This window comes from Leucopleurus acutus, assembly GCF_964270905.1.
Source record: "Leucopleurus acutus genome assembly, chromosome: 2".
Classification (NCBI taxonomy): Eukaryota; Metazoa; Chordata; class Mammalia; order Artiodactyla; family Delphinidae; genus Leucopleurus; species Leucopleurus acutus.
In genome coordinates, this window is record NC_139143.1 from 123,976,219 (window position 1) to 124,003,344 (window position 27,126).

Genomic DNA, 27,126 nt, shown 5'->3' on the forward strand with positions numbered 1-27,126 from the left:
GCTTTGTTAGAAATTTTTTACAACCATCAAATTGAGAAATAAAAAAAATATTATTTTGGGGGGGCTGGTGGGATGAATTGGGAGATTGGATTGACATATACACTAATATGTATAAAATAGATAACTAATAAGAACCTGCTCTATAAAAATAAATAAAATTCAAAGAATATATTAAAAAATATTATTTCTTGCCAAATGCTTGAAGTTAGCCTTGCTTAAACCAGAGTTCTGAACTGGTGAGATGTGATCAAGGCATCATTTTTACAACATAGACCTAAGAATACTTTGGATATGTTTAGGAAAAGAACTCTAAAACTCATAGTATACCCTTGATAAATACTTTCAATTTAGTTGATTTAAATGAATTGTTTAAAGAGAATGGGTAGAGACAAATTTGCAGGGAGAGTAGTTTTGTTTATTTTAGAAATTTCATTATCACCATGGTCTGTTGCAGCCTAAAAACAAAAGACCAAAGGGTATGTCCACAGGGGTATTGGCAGGGAGAACAGATGTTCTGGGCTAAGTCCACTGTGATTCTAACTTTACTGTACAGCACATTGCACAGTTTGAACTTTTATTTATACTTTAGAATTCAGAGAACAGAGCTGAAGTGACTTCCCAAATATATCAATAAAAAGCAACTTGTTTACTAAATGAAGTATCAAAGGGCTATGATCATAGTCTCTTCTCTTGATAAATTGAGTACTGTACTCTGAATTTCCCTCTGACACTCTTTATTCTTATACATGCCTAAAATTTGAAATTAGATATGCCTGCAACTTGCCAAGAATGCAGCAGTACTGAACTGCCTTTAGGTTTTCTTCTAAATAAGTTTCAGCTGCCTTGCATCTGAAAGCAATTGAGGACAAACTTTAACATGAAACAGATTCAGGCCGAATGTTCCATAAGTGGTAGAGACGGCAAATAGATTTTTGGAAGTGGTAACCATATTAGGCCAACCCCAAATTCAGCACGTTAGATTCATGATGCCAATGATAATGGTCACGAGAATCAAAAATAAGATTGGATGTTTTGTATTTCATGCTGCTCTGCAGACTGTGGTTGATCATAGCCAAATACATGTTAATATTTTCACTTATCTATGATTTCAAACAACTTTACAAATATTTGGTTTACTTCACATTCATAACAACTCTGTGAAATAGGCCAGAGAGATTACCCATATTTCCCAGATTTAAAAAAAAAAAAAGTGTACCTTTCAGTTACATGATTTGTTCAAGATTTCCTGAGTAAATAAAGAGATAACACTTACCATTACTGTTTGTTCCATTCTATCTTTATCAAGCCATAATATTTTGTCAACCCTTAATGATATCAAGCCATAATGATATCAAGCCATAATATTTTGCCAACCCTCTAAAGTTCACTATAAACTCCATTATCTGCTAAAAGAGTGGAGTACTATTATTTTTTTCCTGGCTTAAAATGAATTTAAAACAGAATTAAACACATATAAATTGAAAGCATTTTCTGAATCAAAATTGGAGGGAGGAAATTCATTACATTTTAGTACAGTAATAAAAATAAACTTTGACTGCATTTTGTTTAAAAAAATCTATAATTTTGAATAAATTAGTGAATTGAATTTTATCTATATACAATTCCTTATTTATTTATTTTATTTTATTTATTATTATTTTTTTTGTGTGATACTCGGGCTCACTGTTGTGGCCTATCCCGTTGTGGAGCACAGGCTCTGGAAGTGCAGGCTCAACAGCTCCACTGCATGTGGGATCTTCCCAGACCGGGGCACGAACCCGTGTCCCCTGCATCGGCAGGCGGACTCTCAACCACTGCGCCACCAGGGAAGCCCATACAATTCCTTATTTAAAAGGATACTTTTTCTAGTGTGCTAATTAAAGCTATGCAAAGCATGACAACTTTCGGAAAGAAAGATTGTTCCTCCTCTTGACACATTGAATCTAAAATATACCTCATCGCTGATTTTGAAAGTACAGAATAATTTGATTTCCAATAGGGTTTTTCAGTAAGAATTAGCATTTTGGACATTTATATTTATTAAACTAAATTTTATTATATCTTCTCTTAGTATATATATATATATAATTTAAAATAATATTTATATTATTTAATTTGAATGAAATTATACATTCTTTCTCAACATTCTTTGGACCCTTCAAGTGAACCCTATAGAGCCTGACTTTAAAACCAACACAGAAGGACAAGGAAGTTTTGAAATCAACTTTGTTTTGGAGAATTTAAAATTTGGAAGCTGTTGTAAGAAATCCTTGGGAAAAATAGGAATTAAATGGAATGGCTGATAAAATTCCCAAAGTAAGCTGAAATTCATTTATTACCAAATTTATTTTTTGAGCCTATATTTCAAATCCTGAACAGGTTTCTTATATATCACTTCAGTCCACATCAATGGTAATCTTGAAATAATAAAATGGCTACAATCTTCACGTCTCTTGAACTTAATGAAGCATCCTGGAACGTAATTATTTAGTATTTCAAAAGAAATATTCCATATATCTATCAAGCAATTAAACTAAAATTACTGATAAAATTTCGTAATAACAGGGAAGTTGAAGATAGCCTATGAGGAGAAGAAGATTGTACACAAAATAACTAATCCTTTTGTCATTTGATTTCAAATGTACATAATAACCCTTTAATAATATTTGAGGCATGAGCTGATAACCAGCTTAAGTCAGTTGCCTCCTCTGATGTAGAAAAATTAGGTTATTGTTCAATTTTATTATTTTAAATTTAACTACCTATTTTTAGAATAGAGCAAATAATTTTACCACTAAAATAATGAGATTAGGCAGATAAAATAACTGCAAAATAAAAGCTATGCTTTCTTCAAGTTTTAAATATTTGAGAAGAAAATATAGAAAATCGAATTCTGTGTAATAGCTATTCCATGAACATAGATTACCAAAAACTGAAACTTCCTTCTCACGCCCTTGATCAAAAATACTAGCTAATGCTTATTGAGTGCTTTCTGTATATCAAGTGCAACCCTATGAAATTGGTATTATTATAATGCCCATTTATGGATAGGGAAATTGAAATCCAATGAGGTTAAGTAAAATTCCCATGGTCATTCAGTTGGCAAGTGAATTTAGTTATATTGTCCATCTGGTTCAGAATCCAGCTCATATTTACTGAACTCAAGTAAATCTGCTTCTAGATGTTTGTTGTCTTTTTTCCAGTTAGCATTATTTGACTTTTTTCCCCCCTAAATTCCAGAGACCAACAGTTTTTTACTGTACTGGTCAAACTGGAAATTAAATGTTTTATATTAGATTACACTATTCTAGCCCTGTTTACTATGCAGAAAATTAATTGCCCCTAAAAGAGTCTCTAATTCAGAACAAAATAATTTTGTATAGATTAGGGTTTTACTGTCATATTCAGAGTGAATTTTTGGTTTTCTGAATAAGTTTATTTTATTATGTTACATATAATTGAAATGTTTCATGAGATCTATTCAGTGTGTCATATCTCATTCAAACTATATCAGGTAGATACTCAGATATTTTTCCTTGATATGTTCACCTGGTTACCAAAAGCAAAACCATACAATTTTAAAAATCCAATATATTTTCTATATCCTATACTAGAATATGCTGACACTTTTACTTTATTCCCTTACTATATGCATCATGGCCCTAATCTTTGTATTATGTGTCATTGCTTCCTGGATGTCTCCTCAGTGAGTAGAAGATGAACTGTAAACTATATCAAATGGTGAGCAATATCAGTCTTCAAGGAATAGTTCACTACAATAGAACCTCAAGACTCTTAAATAGGACATACTGTTCATCAATTGTTTTAATATATATTGTTAAAAACTGTAATGTATGATTGACTGCAAGGTATTTCATTTGCTATATATATAGCATTTTCAATGTTAGAAGTAAATACTTCTATATTAGTTCTGTCATGTAAGCTGATATCAATATTTTAAATGATAAACAATAAGATTACATCTATACCAACCATACTAACACATGTAATACAAATCAAGAATAGCTGGCCATGGCCTTATTTGTTTATAAACTGTTAGATATTTAATGAAAAAATGTTAATTAAGAAGAACATTTTGAATCAAATTCAGTTATTCTACCTTTCAATAAAAAAAGAAGACGATGATTTTAAATAAAATCTAGTAACCTGGGACTATTTTTCTTCACTATTTTATGCACATTTGTGATTAAAAACATATATTAATTATATTCAGGACAGGCGCAAGGGAAGGGTTTTTATAGAAACCAGAAAAAACCCAAAGCTATGATTATATTTAAGTTTTGTAACTTAGCCAAGTCTATTATTCATATTTATAATTTAAAAAGTCACAGTACTCTCAAAATATTTAGACCCCTCCTGATTGTATTAATATTTGATACTTGATTAGGTTAAAATGCAAATGTGAACCCTCCATATGGTGCAGAGTAAGACAGGAACAATATGTTCCATGTGGCCAAGCCACCTTGGATCTTTCAATAATAAATATTCACAAGTTCCATTAACACCACATCATCACTACTTAAATTTTAACCTGCCCGGTTTTGGGTCAGTGATAAAATTTCATCAGTATCTTCACAACAGCAGAATTAATGCTAGTAGAAAGTACAGGGTACAAAAGTGGATATTTTGTAGAAATAAGTAAAACAGAATCCTGCAACAATATTTTCTCAAAGTAAAAAAGGAGGAGAAATTTAAAAAAATAACCTTAATTCTGGACGGTGAAAGAAAATATCCAGTAAGATTACTAAGAATCAGGAAAAAAAAAAAAAGAAAAAGCAGTTTAAACAAATAAAGTTCCTGCCTCTCCTGGTTGTCTATTTTTATTTTTAATTCTTGTGTGGATTTTAATTTTTAGGAACTTCTTTAGGAACACTATAGCAGGTTGATGTAATCATAAGGCAATAGGAATGTCAAATAAGGGAAGATAATGATTCTGGTAGGCATATATTCTTATTTTGAATTTAAGAGCAAGATAGTGAAGTCACTTTGCAAAGGCCGAATATTTTATATAATTTTTTTCAAGACCAAAATATGAAATATATCACTGGAAGGTTAGCATACTTGCTTAGTGCATGGAGAAAAAGAGATCAGAGGAATGGAATTGATCCCTGGTTTGGCCAGTTAATTTAAAAGTTTCATATTGAAGGTAAAGCTCACAGGGAAAAATAAACAATTTTTAAGAATGATGTTAGGTTTATAAGAAGAGCCAATAAAACAAATGGGGCATTTCTGGTTTCCTCCTCAGCATCCATCTTCTACTCTGAGAAGCCATGATGGGCAATCAGAGTTCACCCCATGATTAAAAGTGACGTTTGAGAACTAGACTAAATAAATAAGTTTGCTCTAGCCCAGTGGTCCCACTAAGGGGCAGGTAAGAGACTCAATAAGGTCCAAACAGAGTGCATCTCAGAACTTTAGCTTGGTTTGCCCAGACAGAGAGAGGTGTTCCTCCTTTCAGGTGTGTTGATTTGGAAAGTGAACTGCTCCAATTATTTATGCTATCATAATAAATTTAGTTATGAATGAAAGCAATATTAAACAAAGCATAGTAAATCACAGAGGAACAGATCCAGAAACTTGGTGACAAGAGGATGACTTGACTGAACCACAATGAAGTTCACAGTATTTCAGAACTGATTCAACTATCCATGCCAATATCTTATTAAAGCAAAATGGATTTTTTTCTTATATGTGAAAAAATGCTTTCTAAATTGATAAAAGAAAGGAAAATGACTAAATGGACCAAGACCTATTCAGTCCCACAATTAGCTTTTAAAAAAAGCAGATATACACACACACTCACCAATAACTCAAATGACATCTTATTTAAAACAGTGATCTTATTCAAATTCTAAAAATTCTAAAGTCAGATAATTATCTTTTCTTGTCCTCACTTTCAGTTTTTTTTAGTGCCTTGTTTTTGGCCAGACTTTTCTCATGTGAGCTGAGAGTAGAGAATATTGGAATTGTCCTGTGGATCCTGAAAGGATATCTCTTGAAGACTAGGGTGTGGTGGCATTCACTGAAGTATTAGGGAATGTCATAGATATTAAGGAGATGGAGGAGGTCAAAGGACTTGTATACTTTGGGGTTCTGATGCTTTATGAAACTTTGGTCTTTGTGACAGTTACTCATCACATTCATGTACTTGGACAGATGCTGCAGTAGAAGTCTCAGCAACTTAATCTGGTGCATCACTAGAAAAGAACTTTCCTTGGCTCTCCACTGCCTATTCTTAGCTCATTCCTCTGGGAGCGCCACACCGTAGTCTGTGACTGCAGGGTAAGCAACACCCGAACGGCTCATTAAAGCCAATATTATTAGCTTCAGACAATCCTATGAGGTCTGCATCAGCTTTTACTCTATCTCATCCCTGTCTTTGCACTGAGTAGGACTATATTAGGACAAAAGTGCTTCAGTTCCTGAACAAACAGGAAGTAGAATTATTTTTGTTTTAATAGCAAAAAACGTAGAGGTAGATATAACAATGGATTTGGCAGAGTTTTAGTAAGCTACATTGATTATGGAAATTAAGATTCTTTCCCAACATCCCTAACAGAAGGAAATTTAGAATGAATAGGCCTTTTATTATCCTTTTTAAAACTTAATTTCTCAACACTTATTTAAAGCCTTTTCAATACTAATTATATGTTATCTGTGTTACTGGATACAAAATAATTTATGTGGAATGCAACAACATATACATGTAGTTATATGTAGGCACAAGAAATGTATATTTCAAGGAATGACAAAGGAAAAGTGCAGTTTAGCATTGCTGGTGATGGCTTTGTTAATTCAGAGGTATGGTTGTAAATAACAATGTCCATGTGTATGTAATGAAAATCATAAGCTTATCTACTTACACTTGATACCTTTGAGAGTTTTTGGTGGTTCATAATTAGAAGGCCTCCTTAGTGCTTGATTCACTCCTGTGCATTAAATAAACCATTTACTGAAATACATGATCACATTCTGAACATGAAGTACTTTAATATGAATAAATGATATGCTGGAGTCCTGAAAGGGTCATTACTAGAATATCTCATTTCTGTTGTTGTTATTTTCTGACTCATTACTTTTACATTTTGCTTCCTCAGACCCTACAAAGTCTCCTGTGAATAATTTCTGAGGGTTCTGAGAAGATGTCCTATACGTGCTCAATGAGCTCAGTGTTTGCGCAACTCTGCCAGGTACTGCTGTTACTCTCTTCTGCCATAGATTCTCCCTCTGTTTCACAGGGCATTGTAGGTTTCTGAGGGCATCCTCTTGCTTCCTCTGCACAACTAATGCTCCACTCCTTCTCTATCAGGGAATGCAGATGTAGTAGTCTTTCCACAACGCTCTACTTCCTCTGTTGGAGTTGCCAGGTCCAGCAGTATTCAGAAATTCTCTCCTGGTGACCCGAAGCTGTGAAATATTGTGCTAATTTTCAGAAAATTAGAATGAATATTTATCTCAGACTATGGTCATATGGTTGAGGAACGTGCCACAGTGCTGCTTGGGTGTCAAGCTGCCACAAAGTCCACTGAAATGGCACTTCTAGCCCTCTTTCTCTCTGAGATGCAGACTTGGACCTGGAAAACTATAGACAAAGACACGTGAAAGTCATCATGTTTTATTAAGAGCTAATACCCTAGACTTTCTTATTAGGTCAAATTCATTTTGTTTAGTTCATTTTTTTTAAATGAATTAACTCCCACGTGAATCTTCAGATTTCCACAAAATAGAGTTCTGTTTGGTCTGTACCTTTAGTTCCTCACATGTGCTCAAAATTACCTATAACTCAACAGTGGATGATTTAGAACTATAGCTCAAATTAAACAAGTTCACATTTCTGCTAACTATTCTTATCTATAGTTTACTTGAGAAGCAGTAACTGATTCACTCATAATAAATAGGTTTGCAAACCCATAAACATTTTCAAATTCATCAAAATTATCTTCATCTAAAAACTGAAAACTCCACTCAATGCAATAAATATTTCAATTAAATTGAGAGTTAAATTAATAACATCCTGATTTGACTGCCTCTCTGCAGGTTCATTTGAGAGGCATTTCTTTTTCGATCCAACTCTAATCCATTCAACCATGTATAAAATGCACTGTCAATTACTTTCTCAATGATTTTGCTTTATGGATTATGTCCTATTTCTTCTCTACCAGATCATTCCCTTCCAAACAAATATACACCTAGCCATACTGCTCATATTTTTTAAGCAAAGAGGGGAAAAAGTCAACCTTAATCCTATAGCTCATTAAAGGTACCTCTCTCCATTCTTCCTTTCCCAACCAAACTTCAAAATATTCAACTCCTTGCAGTCTAGCTTCTGTCTCCAAACCTTCAACCCAAGTTGAGTTCACAAGGAAAAAGCAACCGGAGTGAAAACTCAAATCTCAATCTTCTCTTTTCCTCAGTTGCCTGTTGAATCATCTATTGTCTGGACCCACTGGAAAGCCAGAGGACAAGAGTGTTGATGCAGTCAGCCTCCTAGTGCAAATGAAAATTTCCAATAGCATACCCGTTTCTATGGAACAGTTCCAAACTCATAATGCTGTCAGAAATGATGGATTTAGATGGCTGTAGCTGTAACACATATTTCTGTTCTCATGACCACAGTTAATCAGTTAGGGCTGGAACATAATCATTGTCTGAACAGAATTGATCATATTCTGTTTCCAGAAAATTTGCATCAAGGACACAGAGCACCAGACAGCTATATCCTTCACCAGTAAGATCTTGTAGAATATGGGCAGGAGCCAGCAACATGGTGAGATGAGGTCTGAATAAGCTGTCTTAAGCAAAAGCATCCTCTCAGCTAGAGGAGACAGGAACAGCAATGCCCAGGGAAAATGAATTAGAATCCATTAGCCTCCAGACTCAGAGTAGCTACCTGATAACTTCCCACTTCTTAATAAGCTCAGGTTTAATTTATGTACAATTTCTATATTTAAAACAAATACCCTTTTTTAATTTGAGCAAGCTTATGTAGTTTCTCTTCCTTCCAAATGATGCATGATTAAGACAATTTCAGTCAAGATAAAAAGTTATTTATTAAGATTAATGGGCTAAAAAAGAAGAAATATTCAAACAGAAGTCTGTATGTCTTTCCAAAAGTCACAGAAAAAATCATATTGAATCATTTCTTTTCTAAGTGAATACATTTTATGAATTACATGGTAAATTGACTCAATTTTGATCTCTCTGACAAGTGCCCAGTCACAGTTTTTAAAAAGTGAGCTTAATCAAGGGTTTATACCTGAAAACTCTCTACAGACTATCAATCATATTTTGAATAAGTGTGTGAGACAACACCAGCCAGAAAGGTTTTGGATTATCAGCTGATATTAATATAAGAAAATGACAGTAACATCTACTTTTAAGTATTTAGCACAGACTGTCTCAGGTTTCTATACAAAATAATTTATGTGGAATGCAACAACACATACATGTAGTTATATGTAGGCACAAGAAATGTATATTTCAAGGAATGACAAAGGAAAAGTGCAGTTTAGCATTGCTGGTGATGGCTTTGTTAATTCAGAGGTATGGTTGTAAATAACAATGTCCATGTGTATGTAATGAAAATCATAAGCTTATCTACTTACACTTGATACCTTTGAGAGTTTTTGGTGGTTCATAATTAGAAGACCTCCTGAGTGCTTGATTCACTCCTGTGCATTAAATAAACCACTTACTGAAATACATGATCACATTCTGAGCATGAAGTACTTTAATATGAATAAATGATATGCTGGAGTCCTGAAAGGGTCATTACTAGAATATCTTGTTTCTGTTGTTGTTGTTTTCTGACCCATTGCTTTTACATTTGATATTTTTTATTGCTATTTTATTGTATTTTTTTGTATTGTATTTTGTATTGCTACATTTTACTATTCTTTATACCGTCTTATGTTTCATTTTTACCATGAAGTTATTATGAAAGGAGAATAGGTAAAACAAATCTTTTGAGTTTTTCTGAGACATCTGGAGAGAAACTAATGGTAAATTACCATCAATTTCTTATATATTTACCTATGGAAAAAATCATTTTTGTTTTTGGATTCACTAGGGTATATCTATCTAGCAGCAGAAGGTCATGAGGATTTTAAATTTTCTGTCTGCTATTTACATAATGCAGAATTAAAATTCAGTTTCACTGAATACAACCATGTATGAACAACTCCAGAAACTTCTATTTATATAGACCATAACATAAATGTTTATTCTCTGTCTTTAGCTGTGCAGTGTAAAACCTTCACAACCATTCTTGATCATGCCAGACCCATCAGAACATTAGATGTTTTAAATTAGAGTTTCTAGAATGTAAGCTCAAAAATGGCAATTTTTGTCCTTTTAGTTCACTGTGTACCTACAGCACCAAGACTAGTGCCTGGGATAGAGTGGATGCTCAATAAACATTTATTGCATGAATAAATGGTGAAACTTATGGCATTGGAATCACCTGTATTAGTTAATTAAAAAACAGATTCTTTTCCTATATAGGTTATTACAGAATATTGAGCAGAGTTCCCTTTGCTATACAGTAGGTCCTTGTTGATCACCTATTTTATATATACTAGTGTGTATATGTTAATCCCAAACTCCTAATTTTTCCCTCTCCCCATGTTTCAGTATTCTGTAATAACCTATATGGGAAAATAATCTGAAAAAGAATGGTTATAGGTATATGTATAACTGAATCACTTTGCTGTACACTTGAAACTAACACAACTTTGTAAATCAACTATACTCCAATATAAAATTAAAATTAAAAGATAAAAACAATCCTAAGACAATGAAGTTAAAATGGTTTATAAAGTTAAAATGGATTATAGAGGTCATCTATTTAGCTGAGTAGTCAAAAACACCTTCTACTAAATTTGATAAATAGTTTCAAAGGGAAAAAATACAGCATAATGTATTTTGTGCTGTGTTTTATCTAGGTTTCATTGGATAGATATATTTATATTATTAAAATGACTGTATATAGAAAGAGATGGTTGAGGAATTTTTTTAATAAAATTGACTTTTTAAAGAATACATTCATTTAAAAATAAATAAAAAATAATTAGAAAAATAAAAACCAGAATCCTGACTTCACTCCAGATTTGCTCAATCACTGTATTAATAATTAGGCCTAAAATTAATTGATTATTATAAACACAACATTTTGGAACAATCATTGTTGATTCACATCTAGTCATAGGACTAAATATGCATATTAAATTCAGGATGTATACAGGGAAAACGTCAACCCTATACTCCTCAAGCCATCTCTCAAATAGAGGCTTTCTGGTAAGTTTGTAGAAAAAACCTTACATGAAAAAAACATAAAATAGAAGATATATAGAGTATTTTGTCTGGACTACACAATGATAAATAATAATTTAATTAAAACCTTGAAAATTAAATAAAACCTAAAGTTTTCTTTGAACCGTTAATTAAATTTGTTCTTATTATAAATAGACCTAGATTGTCCAGCTATCAGAGGGAATAGAAATTATAAAATATGGAAAAAGGTTTACTGTTTAAAACTATGTAAATTTTGTAAGACATCAGTATATGGTTTCACAATATCTTCATTGTGATAATTAATATTTACCAAGTCAGTTTCTTGTGCCTGGATAATTTATATATGATATCTTTCAATAAATGCTGGTTGATGATTCATATAAGGAAGTAGATAGCTCCTGCTAAAGTTCATACAAAAGTTAATGTAGAAGGAAGGGAAGACAAATTAGTCAAGCCATTCATTGTGAAAGTATGTTTAGCAGCATCTGTAAAATATGCACAGGAGGATGGGAGAGGGATCCATACTGCCTGCACCACAGGTAACTTAAAGACACCCAGCAGAACACGCTCTGCCAGCTACTTGCTATATCTCCACCAGATCTCTTCAGGCAAGACAGAGTTCCTCACCCAATGCAAAAATGGGAAATTTGTCTTCTTGCCAGGTTTATGTAAAGACTCTGAATTGAGTTGTCTGAACCAAGACTTATTTAGATCCAGCAAATGTAAATAGCTTATTAATTTAGAGTATTTATACCTTTATGAAGGAAAAAAAAGAGAAAATTATTGATATGTAGGAAATTCCCTTACAAAGATTAAAAAGGAGAGGAAGAAGAAACCCAACAAAATTATTTAGAATTCTTTGTATTCTTCTTGATGTTCAGGTTTCTCTACAACCAAATTGAGGATTAAAGGTTTACCATACAAACACAAGAACACTTTTGCACTGAAAAATCTTTATTTTGATCTAATTGGAATTTCAGTCTAGTTGGATTCATGATGCTTAGTGGTATAAGAATAATCTAATGATGGCTAAAATGGAAGAGAAGAGACTCGGAGGGAATAACATGACAGGCACCATCAACAGTAAGAATTGAAATAAGCTGGCAAATTAGGGGCTGCCAAGTGAAAGGGAAAGAAATAGACTAAATTACACAAACAGTTTTTGCCAAAGTTCTATACAAAGAAAAATATAATTAAGAAAATAAAAAATGGTCTAGAGTTTCCATTTTTCCATGGATGAATTTTTCCATGGATGATTGGATGATTGAATTATGGTCCAATATTTTTAGTTTAAAAAAATTAAATCTGATGATTTTGCATGGATTAAATCTCCAGATGTAAAGATATATGTGCATTATTAGCAACATGGATGAAGTATGGAAACTAGAGATAAAAAGTAGGAATATATGAGTAGGAATATATGAGTCTCAAGATGGAGACACTTTGTTGTGACCAGTCACATTTAATAGCTATATAAAATGGTACAGAAAGGAAATACCTAGGAAGATTCATACTTTTGAAAATAACACTAAACTTCTGGGCAGGTAGCAAAATATAAAGTTAATGGTTATAAACTAGGAAGATTTTATGAGCCTGGATAGGTGGTTAGAAAAGTGGCAGAGGAATTTGAAAGCATTCAAGTGTAAGATAATACGAGTACCGAAGTATAATAAGAATGCATGTGCAAGACATCAGATCAGGAAAATAATTTAGGCATCATTTCCCTGATGACAGTAATCCAATGTGCTATGTGTTAAAAATATAATCAAAAAATATTTCATTACTGAAAAATGCACTGAAAGCAAACAGAAGAAAATTGTTAGATATTAAAAGTGTATCTAATGCGGCAGGCACTATTCTAGGCTCTAAGGATAAAAAGCACCAGATAGGTCCCTGATTTTATGGAGCTAGAGTCTAATGTAGGGGAAAGACTGCTAATAGTAAGTGTATTTCAGGAATGTCAAAGCATGCACCTGGAATCTTCTTCCTGCACATATAAGGATAGCTCACTTTCTCAGCTTCTTCAGGTCTTGGCTCAAATCCTACCTTCTCAAAGAGGTTTTTCCTGAACATCTATTTAAAATTGCAACACTGTTTCTATTGTCCAACACCCTCTGTTTCCTTGCTTTATTTTTTTCTATATAACACTTATCACCACTGACATATCATTGATTTTACCTATTTATTTGTTTATTGCCTATCTCCTCCAACCAGAATGTATGTTTTATGCAGCCAGGAATTTTTGTCTATTTTATTTATTGCCATATCCCAATGTCTAGGAGAGTCCTAGGCACTATAGGTACTTAACAGATATTGTTGAATTAATGAGTAATGTCACTTTTTGAAGAAACTAAATAAACTAAATGGAGATTGATGAGGGTGGAGGACTATGTTAGATAGTGTGGTCAAGAGAGCCATTTAAGCAGATGATGAGAAATGGGAAAGAACCTGCAATGTAAAGATCTGTGGGGGTGAAAATTTCCAAAGCAACAGCAAGTTCAAAAACCAAAAGGCAGGTGTAAGTAAGAAAAAGGCTATGGGGGGAAGGGGGATGAGTATTGAGGGTGGAGGGAAGAAAGAAGTGAAAAGAGATGGAACCATTAGATAGGCAAAAAACAAATGAGGTATTGCCTTGTAGGACATAGTAGAGTCTGAATCATATTTCAGATATAATTAGATGCTGCTGGAATTTTTTTAAAATAATCTTTTGCTATTATATAGAGTATTATTGGGAGGAGTGCAGTGAGGAACAGTAGAAATAGAACCTCCAAGAGGTTTTGCAGTGGTGCATGTGTTAGTAGGTTAGGGCAGTAGAGTAGCACTGTAAATAGTAAGGGACAAGCAAGATCCTGGTGAAATCCTTATCCAACTCACAAGCTTGGTGATACTGAGCAAGTTATTTAGCTTGGTGATACTGAGCAAGTTATTTAAACACTACAAGTTTTGATTTTGTTATCAATAAAAATGGGGATATTGGATGATTGGATGATTGAATTATGGTCCAATATTTTTTTAAAAAAATAAATCTGATGATTTTGCATGGATTAAATCTCCAGATGTAAAGGTATATGTGCATTATTAGCAACACATGATAAGATACCCACCAAAGATACGACATTTATTCCCTCCTGGAATATATGATTCAGAGCACTTAAAATTTGGACATATGCCTGAAAACCACCTGCCGATGAAATAGAAAATACCTCAGAGAGACTCAGGAACTGGGCATATCAAGAGCATGCACTCTGTTTGGTTTCAGCTCTTCTCTAAGATCAATTATCCTCATAAACCTGTTTCTAGATATGAATACAAAAGAAGGTGAGGAGTGTTTATTTGAACCCTGTTCAGAATAGGTTCTGGAACCTATTCTGTTCACAGAAAGCATAAACTAAAAGTTTTTATTATTGTTGTTTGTGTTGAATTCATAGAAATAATTATTAAAAAGTTATATATTCACAAATGACTCAAAAAATAAAACTTATGTATTACTACAAAAATCCGTTTAGAATTTGATAACATACCTTTTTCAATGTTGTCACATTTATTTTCAAAAACTAAGTTAAAGATATATATTGACTTTCTTAATATTACTGTCATTTTAAATATCATTTTCATTGCCATGGAATAACACCTAAATTCACAATAAACTCTGAGGCAATATGTAAAACAGTGAAAGAAAAATGAAGTGCTCAAACAAAAGTATAAAACTCTATAAATCATGAGTAATAAGCAGTTACACTGTAATATAATCCCTTTATCAATCTCCAAGGCTCTAAGACTTATTTGTTCTTACAGAAAAAGCCCAAATTTGATTTATTTTTCTCATTTCAATTAAAGAAAAGCTTCCAAATCTCTTTCTACAGTAAATCTCAAGGATCTGTTAAGAAAAATAATCTAAACAAAGAAATAAGGCAGAAAATTACTATGTGTCTTTAATGTCATACTGGAGCATTGTATGACAGGCTCACCCACGTTATTTAATTCTCTAGGGAAATATACTTTTGACTGCTATTTACTACTGATTTATGTCCAGGATGCAGTAAGGTTACTATTAACTTGTATATTGTTGTCTGGTAGAGAAAGAAAGAATTTCTGTCTGTTAAAAAATAATAATAATAAACACAAAAGTTACAGTTTTCTTGGCATATAGGACATTAAACAATTTTGTTCCTAACTAAGCAAATTTATTTCAGCATGTCTTTCCCAACCAACTATAAAATTTGTGTGTCTAGAATGCTCTGAATCAACCTTATCATCCACTGGGTCCCTCATTAATAAGTCAAATACATCTTTGATATGTGTTCACTGTATATTTGTATGAGACATGATTTTGACAATGAAAGTTATACCTTGCCAGTTTTCAAGGTTCTAACAAAATGTTCAAGTAGCCTCTCTTGTTTGAGGCAATTACTTAATTGATAAAGAAATACACCTTATGATCTGAAAGATGAAAGATCTCTGGTGCACTTTTATCCCATTTTGGGCTTTGGATTAATTCCCAAGTTGCAATAGAACTTTATGTTTTCTGAATTTGTCTCTCTCTCTGGTTTTATATTTGCTTCTGGTTCTTAGCAATGTTGGTTGTCTTGCTGGTTAGCTAAGGCTTAAGAAATCATTCCTCATTGGGAACAGCAGTGGTTGAGCATCACATTTTGGGGTCTGACCATTTGGTTATCTCAGTTAGGATGCTAGGGATCTCTCTAGGGTTAAAAATGAAAGTTGGTCTTCCTTCTCTTTGTTTTGTTCTTTGTCCACAGTGAATTTTAATGTTAAAACATTTCCTGCCTACTGGAAATGAGAAACACCTTTGAGATCTGGAACAGTGAGCTTTTATGCTCTGTTTAGATATGACTTTGGTTAAGGTGCAGACTTGAAACTGCAAGTTCTCTGTGTGTCTCGGTAGGTTTAATTGAAAAAAACCTTTTCACCTTGTGTAAGAGTTTAAAATATTTTTGTACCTCATAAGTATAAACAAATTAAATTAGAACTTCTCTAAAATTAAAAGAGTTCTGTTTCCTTTTTATAGAAAAAAATAAGGTAAACATCAATAAAAATTACATAAGATTTCCAGGGAAGGGGAGGAAGAAGATGGCTACTTACACTTTGAATGTGCTAGTCTTAAACAAAAACAGAAAACAAACTTCCCTCAAAATTGGCTAGCTCAGAACAATTTTGTATAAGAATTCAAGTTTACATAAACAAGGTGAATCTTTGGTAAATTCAGACAGGTTTTATAATTGTGGTTCAAAAGACTATTTGTCTTTTCTCTGATTTTATTTATATGAATTATGATACAAAATATGCATGTATCTTGGGCTTCTTTCTCAAAAACTTTAGTTAATATGAAACTCCTAAACTTCTTATATTTATACACAGAGTATATAAATGAACAGTAGTCCTACTTTAATGTTTAAGTTTATAGAAAAATGTATATTGTTAAGATGCATTAAATTATACTTCTAGACAATTTTTAAAAAAATAACAACAGTGATTATGTTCTCTAGTATGTCAGTTTAAACATAATTTCTCAGATTCTTAATTTAAAATCTTGGGACAAAATTAAATTGAATTAATGGTAATCTTTGGATATCTGGATATATTTAATTAAGAAAAATTTGAGAATTCTTGCTCAGTTAATATATATCTAATTTTACTTTCTAATTTAAGAGGTCATAGAATGACTATACCTTTTGGTCCTCTTTATAAATATATTTGTTTGGCCATTTAATAAAATGTTCAAGAAATTGTTCAAGCTGTAGGAATTCTACAAACGTACTACTTACATTTGTGAGTTTTGCTTATGCTAAAATATGTGTGTATTATGACACAAATGAACCTATCTACAAAGCATAAACAGACTCACCAATGTAGAGAACAGACTTGGTTTTTGCCGAAGGAGAGGTGGGGTGGGGGAGGGATTGACTGGGAGTTTGGGGTTAATAGATGCAAACTATTATGTATAGAATAGATGGACAACAAGGTCCTACTGTACAGCACAGGGAACTATATTCAATGTCCTGGAATAAACCATAATGAAAAAGTATTAAAAAGTATGTGTATATAGGTATAACTGAGTCACTTTGCTGTACAGCAGAAATTAACACAACATTGTAAATCAATTATACTTCAATTAAAAAAATAATAAAATAAAATATTTGTATATTAATGCATTGTTCTCAGTGGCTTACCTTTCAGTTTTCTCTCTGAAATAGAAATTAATTCATTTGCTTAAGAGTTAGAATTTATACTGAGGTTAAGTCTATTCCAGGAACAACAGTGTCAAAGAAATACAGCTGCAGGTAATGTGATGTTTCCCTCTCCTCCCTCTCTCTTTTTCCCCCCCCGCAAGGGACAAAGGAAAATTTTTATCCTAAAATAAAATGTCAGCTTGTTCCAGAATAAGAAAAAATATAGTGTAGGACAAAACTTAAGTGAGTAATGCAATTTGTACATTGTTTAAGTAAGGTGAATTTTAGTTGTCTTGGCTTACAATTTATTATGGGTTGAGTTGTGTCCCCTAGTACCTGTAAATGTGACGTTATTTAGAAATAGAGTCTTTGTAGATGTAATCAGGTTAAGATGAGATCATTAGGGTGGGCCCTAATCCCCTATGACTATTGTCCTTACAAGAAGAGAGAGATACAGAGAGGAAGAATACCATGCGAAGAGAGGGACATTCAAAAGGAGGAAGAAGAAGGTGACAGATATTGGAGTTATGCTGCCACAAGCCAAGTAATGCCTGGGGTTACCAGTAGTTGGAAAGGCAAGGAAGGATACTCCCTTAGAGGTTCAGAGGGAGCATGGTCTGCCTACAGACTTCTAGCCTCCAGAACTGTGAGAGAATAAATTTCTGTTGTTTTAAGCTACCTAGTTGTAGTAATTTGTTATGGCAGCTCATGGAAACTAATACACCATCCTGTACCTATTGAATCTGAAAAGAAACAATGAAATGTATTAAAATATTAAAGTTGACTCAGTCTTGAGGCTTTGCTCTTAAACATTATTTTGTGAATTCTCTACTGCTAAAGGTAATATTAAAGCCAAACTAAAATTTTGGTTTCCTCATGGATAAAATGATTAATTGGTGTTATTTAGTCTTCTCAATTTTTATCTTTTGAATAATCTTCCTACATAAGAGAGACTCAGTATTTTGCCACGATAATTTTCTGTGGTTTACACCAACTTGCTCTTAGAATTGATTGTTTTTAAAAGTGAGCAATGAGTATCCCTTGCTTCAGAAACAACTATGATTTATTAAATTTATGTTATCTTCTTTTATAGTTCTTTGAAAATAGTATATTGTCCCTCTGGCTAATAGGTGATTAAGCTAAAACTGTTTATTATTCTCAAGCATCTGTGTTCCTAACTTAATAAAATGACCATAACTTTTTCAACAGTTCTTTTGACTTCGCCATCCCAAGATCATATGCTAAATTCAGAAAAAAAAAATTTTTAAGATGTCTTTTATATCCGAAGGTATCTTTGTTATTTCACTGTTCGTAAATCATAATTATTTTTTTCTTTCACCTCAAAAAAGGAGGATGCTAGAAATGATTACATGTATTCTGTATGCTTCTTACTTATTAATTATCTAAACACTAGGATGATCTACAGGGAAGAGGTGTCAGATGAAAAGTGAAGATTAGTCTTTCTTAGGTTGATTCTATAACAAGTAAAAGTTATTAATATAAATATGTTTTAAAGATTTTATCATTTACAACAGCAGTCCCCAACCTTTTTGGCACCAGGGACCGATTTTGTGGAAGACAATTTTTCCATGGACTGGGGGTGAAGGGATGGTTTCAGGATGATTCAAGTGAATTACATTTATTGTGCACTTTATTTCTATTATTATTACACTGTAATATATAATGAAATAATTATACAACTCACTATAATGCAGAATCAGTGGGAGCCCTGAGCTTGTTTTCACTCTCTGCTCACAGAATGGGTTTTGATATGAGACTGCAGGCAATTGGTTTATTATGGTCTCTGTGCAGTCAACCCTCTCTGCTAATGATAATCTGTATTTGCAGCCACTCTCCAGAGCTAGCATCACTGCCTCAGATCATCAGGCATTAGGTTGTCATAAGGAGCACACAACCTAGATCCCTTGCATGCACAGTTCACAGTAGGGTTTGTGCTCCTATGAGAATCTAATGCTGCTGCTGAGCTGCCAGGAGGCGGAGCTCAGGCGGTAATGCGAGCAATGGGGAGCGGCTGTAAATACAGATGAAGCTTCACTCCCTCACCTGCTGCTCACCTCCTGCTGTGTGACTGGGTTCCTAACAGGCCATGGACCAGCACTGGTAGCTGGGGACCCATGATTTACAACATGTGTAGTTTTCTTTGGAGGTGTGTCAATGCCTTCATTGTCCATAATATGTTCTTATCCTCAGTGGAAACATTGATCAATTCCTTAGAAAAGAGTTATTTATTTCATTTCAAAGCAATCTTGTCCATTCTGATATTGTTGGTTACTGTAATGAGATAATGACCGGTATTCAGCCTATTATCAACAGGTTGCTTCTACTTTCCCCTCATGCTAGCCTGAAGGCTCTGCTACAAACTAGATTTTGTTGAGTTTTCAACAATGAAGGACAGTGTCAAGGCCTCATGTTAAAAATAAAACAATAAACAAAACCCAAAAAACTGTGAGAGGTATTCTTCACTACTGTTATATCAAGGAAAAGATTTATGTATTTGGTATTCTGAGTTGTCATTGCTTAGAAAACTGTCAGACTGTACTGGGAACTGAGTCAGGATTTTCTTTTTCTTTTTAGTTGAGAAACAGATGACTCATGAGAGCAGCATGCTGGCCCAAGAACCAGTAGAACAGGAATTAATTAAGAAGTAAATAAATCACTGTAAGAAATCTAATTGTGGTTACTTTTTAATTGAAAGTATGATGGTGTTGTTGTCACATGTTCACTGTTCTGTTTTGATTAGTAGATAAGAAATCCTCTTTTTTCTTGATCTATTTCTAATAGACCACACTTTTGCAAACTGAAATAATAAAATATTATTTAAATAATATATTTTCCCTGACCCCTCAGAATTCTGAAACCGTACTTTTTATTGTCTCTTTACTTTCAATGGCAACATAGTTATTTTCATAGGTTTAATAAGAACTGTCATACTACTCACAAGACTGTAATTGCACACATTGATTGTATAACGAGTCATAGCTTTTATTTGATTTTTCATTTGATCATATATGATAATCCCAGTATTAAGGAAAAAATATTATTCTTCATGTATGGAATCAATGCCTACAAAGCCCTCCTAGGAAACAGGTCTGGTAACTGTTCTATGGTTTATGGGTTCCAAGCCTTGCAGGTAATAAAGGATACTTCCTCACAGGCTGAAAACTAGGACCTAGGGGAAACTTAAGGGAGAGAGATTTACCCTAAATTATAGGTTCTGCAAATGAAATCTATGGAGATGAATTTTTGGGGATTGGTCTCTGTGAATACAAAATAAAGAGCCAATAGGAGTGATTAGAAAGAAATTGCTAAAATAATAGTCATCACTAAAAGTGCAATCCTAGATTCTTCATAAAATTTCCAAATGAAGATGAACTCTCTGCCTTAATAATTGCTCTATATTGTATGGGTCTAGATTTGTTGTATGGGTCTACTACATGGAGGATTGTATGGCTAATTAACTTTTTTGCTGTGTCTATGTAAATTATTTTGGACAACATGTGAGAATATTTGGAGATTCTTTATAATAAAAATTAAGGACTGTTAAAAAAAACTATTCAAAATATGGAAATAAGGCAATAGGTTGGCCAAGTGTCATTTCAATGTCACACTGGGAACTGCCTAATTAGACTACTAAAGGGTTACTAATTCTCTAGAAGAGGGGCTCTCAAACTGGTACATGAACCAATTCAGCCCATTATGACCCTCAAACTTAAAATAGTTTTTCCATGTTTAAAGCGTGAAAAACAAAGGAAAGAAGAATATGCAAGGAGACTGTATATAGCCTGCAAAGCTTATTTACTATTGGGGCTTTTACAAAAATAAGTTTGCTAATCCTTGCCCTAGAATATGTTTTTGTCTGATTTCCAATTTACTATTTGGTGGTGCCTAAGTCTGAGAAGTTGCATGAAAATTTGTAGATTTTTGCCTCTTAAGAAGGCAAATTATTTCTATCTGGTAGAAAAGATAACCCTAAATGCTATATATATTATTTATTTATTATTATTTATTTATTTATTTTTTGGCCTCTCACTGTTGTGGCCTCTCCCGCTGCGGAGCAACAGGCTCCAGATGTGCAGGCTCAGCGGCCCTGGCTCAAGGGCACAGCCGCTCCGCGGCATGTGGGATCTTCCCGGACTGGGGCACGAACCCGTGTCCCCTGCATCGGCAGGCAGACTCTCAACCACTGCGCCACCAGGGAAGCCCCTAAGTGTTATATTTTTAATGGCTTTTAGTAGATTGACCAATCTTTTCTCTAATATAGCAAACTTGTTTGAGTCCCAAGGGACTATAAAAATTGTTTTTTGTATATACATACGTATACATTATATACATTTATACATACATTATACATTTATACATACATACATACATGTGTATGCATATATACATATATTTTTTTCTATATATTTTTTGGAATCAAAGTGAAGGGGCTGTTAATAGCTACTTACACACTGCTAAGTAATAAAGCAAAAATAAGGGAAATATGTATATTAATAACTGTTGAGATTGCCATTATTAGCTATTACACAATGAAAAAGCTTCTTCCCAGATAAGTTAATGATTTGTTACTACATTTCAAAGCATTTAAAGTTTAAAATTCAGTGTTAAAATTGTAATGTTATAACAGCTGTAGAAAGAGCTTCAATTTCCTTTATTATTATATAATCAGATGATTACTTTTCTATTAAAAATAGTCTACACATGTACATTTAATGTTCAGAAATTTGTGAGGTACTTAACCAAATGAAATGGTGGATTGATTTCAAATCAGGTCAATGTCAGTCTGAATTTGCTGAAGCTTGTTTTACTATAATTTTTCAATTTGAGGATACACCTACTATAATACATTAAAAAGTTCTTAAATATAAAGCTTTAGAAACATAACATGGAAATACTTAACAATAAAAGATGATTTACACAATAGCACATGTCAGTTTGAATAATTTAAATAACTCAGATATCCAAAAATATATAGCTGACAGTTGTCAATTATAGTATACCAATTTAAAGAAATGTTTTATGAACATTAAAATAATTATTTAGAACTACAAAATGACTTATATAATTTTATTTTAATATGATAACTGGAATATAATTATACTATTAAAATTAACAGGTGTATGCAAAAAAGTTAAGAATGAAATTTTCCAAAATTTATATAGTTTCTATTTCATAAATATGATACAATATTGCTGAATTTCATATTATCAAATATTTAATGTAAAATTTAAATATACACGTGTATTTTATATGCATCAGTTATATTGAAGCAGCAATAGCCAAATATTTAAAATATGAATAAATAAATGCTTTAAATTGAGTAAATTCAGTTATCTTAAATATCGGGTATATACTAAGTACCCAATAGAAATCAAGTGTCTGAAACATCATATTTATTACAAAGGATAAACCAATCTGAGTTACTCTTACGCTGGCTATTTTAGCTTTTATTGAACTATTCATTTGGTTCTGTGGAAAGCTGCAACTCAGAAGGTTAATCACTTTCTAGCTTACAGACTTGACATGTCTAAATATTGTGAGAACATGAACTTTTTAAGATCAGATAGATTTTAGAGGCAACTAATGGGAATAAAACAATGTTCTTGAATATAATGTGGAGAATCTTGTACCATGTTTAGAAAGAGAAAGATTCCAGGAACTTCCAAAGCAGGTGTTTAATATTACACTCCCAGGTGCCACATTCTCCTTCATGCTGCTGCTAACAAATTTTCATTTAAACAAAGATATTAATAAATTATATCAAAATCTAAAAATGCCTGTTATCACTGTAGAAACAGGATTCAGGTAAGAAGGGTGCACTGAAGAAGGATAAATGATTCACTCCGGGTGAAAGGAGATTCTGTTAATAAGTAAGAGTTGTCTATGACTTGAAATGACAGAATTTAAGCCTAAGAGAACAGTGCGGTCCTGTTGTTTCAAATTCACCCCAACTACAGTGTGGAAGTACATAGGATGCTACACTAAGTATGGGGCGATACTTAAATGTGGAGTGGGTAATATGAAAATGCACATGCTCTGGTAGAGGATAGGCAGTATAGTGGTTAAGAGTGCTTGCTATTAGACTGCAAGAATTCAATCATCCCAGCTCCACTTATTATTAACTACATCCTTTGGTCAATAACTTAGCCCAGTGGTTCTCAAATGTTGAGTGAGTGTGCATCAGAGTCATCTAGAGGGCTAGTTAAAACATAGATTGCTGCTTCCCATCCCCAAAGTTTCTGATTCAGTAGGTCTGGTCTTTGGCTCAAAAATTTGCATTTCCTAGGTAATAGTGATGCTGCAGTCTGGGAACATACTTTGACACCCAATCTCTATGCACTTCATTATATTCATCTGTAAAATGCTAATAATCAGAGGGTTGGTGTAAAGATTAAGTGAAATAACCTATCTAGGGCTCTGATACAATGCTTGTTTCATAACAAGCATTATCATTAACAAAAATGAAGGTACTTAGCTAATATTAGAGAAAAAAAATAAAAATGGAGGCCTGCTACTGACCAAACAGCAGATGGAAATCTAAGTGAATTAAAAATCTCAAAGTAAAAAGGATGAGAAAAAAATTGTGATTTATAATATATCGGGGCCTAGATAACAGTTTAAAACTATAAAGCAAACATAGAAAATTTTAATCAATTCAAAATATTTTAATAGAAATTTTTTTTAAGTTTCTTATATATAACTTAAACATTTAAAACCAAAAGTTTGTATTTTTTGTGTTTGTATATTTATATCATTTAAAACTGACAAAAGTTGTCTTTAAGAGCTTAAAGAGCTCCTAGAAAGTCATAAGAAAAATATAAATACCTTAATGCTTAAAAATAGGCAAAGGATATGAAAAGGCAATTCAAAAAAGAGAAAATATAAATTGTATACATATAAGAATGTTCATCTTCACTGGTAATTGAATTAATGCAAGTTAAAATAAAATTAAGAAAATGTTTTTCCCATAATTTGGCAATTTAAAATGTATAATACCAAATATTGGCAAGGAGGTCAGGGAAAAATGGTATTTTAGTGAATTTTCTTGTGAAAATAGACTGAATGTTTGTTTCACCCCTAAATTCATTTGTTGAAACCTAATCCCCAATGTGAAGGTGTTTGAAGGTGGGACCTTTGGGAGGTGATTAGGTCATTAGGGTAGATCCTTAATGAATGGGATCAGTGCCCTTATAAAAGTGACCCCAGAGAGCTCCCTTACCTTTTTCCATCACATGAGGACATGGAGAAAAAGTGACCGTCCATGAACCAGGAAGCTAATCTGAAAGTGATACTTGGATGAACACCTGAAAGAGGCAAGGAAGCAAACTATTCAGATATTGGGAGGAGGACACTTTAGGTGGAGAGAATAATATTATTTCCACAATATATATTTCTATTAAAAGTAGGAGTGTGACAAATAGACGTAAGAAGAGAAACTACATGTGTAAGAAAAAAATCCCAAGAGGAATATATTATACAAGGAAGTGAACAGTGATCATCTTTGGGAATCCATAAGATTTTTTCTCTTACTTTGATTTTGTTTATCTTAATTTTTTGAATAGCTGTTTACCAGCGCTAGCTACATAATTTGTGAGGCTCATTGCTAACTGAAATGTGGAGCTTTTGTTCAAAAGCTAGAAAAAAGTGCTGTTAGCAGTTCAGAAATATAAAGCTTTTTCTTTTCTTCCACATTCTTTTTGTCAATTTGCCATGGTGTTTGTTTTGTCATTTAATGTCATTCTAAATAAAGTAAAAATTTTAAATTATTACTGTGCATTGTACCACTCATTGTTATATCATGCAATGTTAGTTTTAAATGCAAATATAAGAGCATTTGACTTGCATTAGAATAACCAAAATATCATAACTCCTATTTCATATTTTGTGCATACACATATTTTTTTTTTATTACCAGAATAGTGGACATGCTGCATAAAATCAACCCAGCTTTATATTTCACTTCCAGATATGTCGGCAACCTACTAACACTCTTTACCTGCACCGAGTAAGGAAGGGCTGAAAGGAAAAGGAGCTATAGGTTGTCCTATTATTCCCTTTCTTTCTTCATAATTTTCAGTGCAAGCAGTTGGCTAATAGACAAATTAACATGAGCAAGGAAGGATATGATAGGGTTTCTTGGTCATTTATGTCTCTTAGACCATCGTTGCCTTCCTTCTGTGTTCAAAGCAATTTCTAGTTCAAGTGGAAAGTGCAGCCTCTTAAGGCTGCCAGTGTCCTCCCTTTCTTAGTCATATGTGTGACAGCCTTACCTTATACCAGGTTTGAGCCCCTCTGGATCCCCAGGCACCGTTGGTTCACCAGTGTTCTGAGGGTTTGGGGCATGATGAATGCTGTAAGTAATAGGAAGACTAGGAACAGGGGACATGCATATTTTACACGTCTTGTCCCTTTGGGCTTCACTTATAGACACAATTTCAAGATAAAGTTGCAAAGAATTTCAAGAAGGAAAGAGCAAATCATTGAGCTAAGCATGGAAACTATCTAAGCAGGGGACCTCATTTGGTTGCTCAGGTCACATGCTCACAAAGCCAGCACTTCCATATAATTAGAATAATTACATTCTCTGGTTATACTAAACAGTCAGAATATACATATGAAACCAAATGCTAAAGCAATTAAAATTTTAAGGCACCACACTATAATAAATGCTTTTTATTTATTTGTTTGTTTGTTTTATTTATTTTTTAAATTTATAGGCAGTATTCTCTGAGATCCTTCATTTCCCTGCTACTAAGGGGAGTGGGAAGTGTCTTCGTCTCAAGCCGTGAAGAGGTCTCGAATGAACCATATGACAAGCCACGTATGTGTTCCCCACTGTGGAGAGCTCTCTGCCCTGGTGCTGGATTCATGCCTGTAAAGGCTAAAGTAGTCAAGAATAAGTCAAGAGAGACAATAATGAGCTATGTTTGGAAAAAACTAAAACTCCCATTTATGGTTTTTTTTTTTTTTTTGGTACGCGGGCCTCTCACTGCTGTGGCCTCCCCCGCCGCGGAGCACAGGCTCCGGACGCGCAGACTCAGCGGCCATGGCTCATGGGCCCAGCCGCTCCGAGGCACGTGGGATCCCCCCGGACCAGGGCACGAACCCGCGTCCCCTGCATCAGCAGGCAGACCCTCAATCACTGCGTCACCAGGGAAGCCCCATGTTGGTATATTTCAATGGTCATTGTTTTCCATAAACCATATGTGGATAGTGAGGGTTATACAAGCAAAAAGTTCTGCCGCAAATAACTTCCTGGAAAAGTGAAGGGACTCCAACAGTGAGAATGTGTGTTTGGAGTGGAACACACAGGAAAGAGCTGAGCAGAGGTCTCCCCCAAAGGACCTAACAAATGCACGTTAAATTAGTCATGTTAAAATGTGTAATTAGAATGCCAAGATAATGTGTGAGTCACAACAATTACAGATGAAATACTCTGTATTTTTAAGTTCCCTCACAATGACGTCAATTTTTTAAAGTAGTTCCCTCTTGATTTAAGAGCATCAAACTGCTATATCATTTTCTGAGACAAGACCTTCATACTCAGTGGCAAGTACGTAGTGTAACCATGTTGTTTTCAATTTAGAAAAGCCTAGAAGGAGCT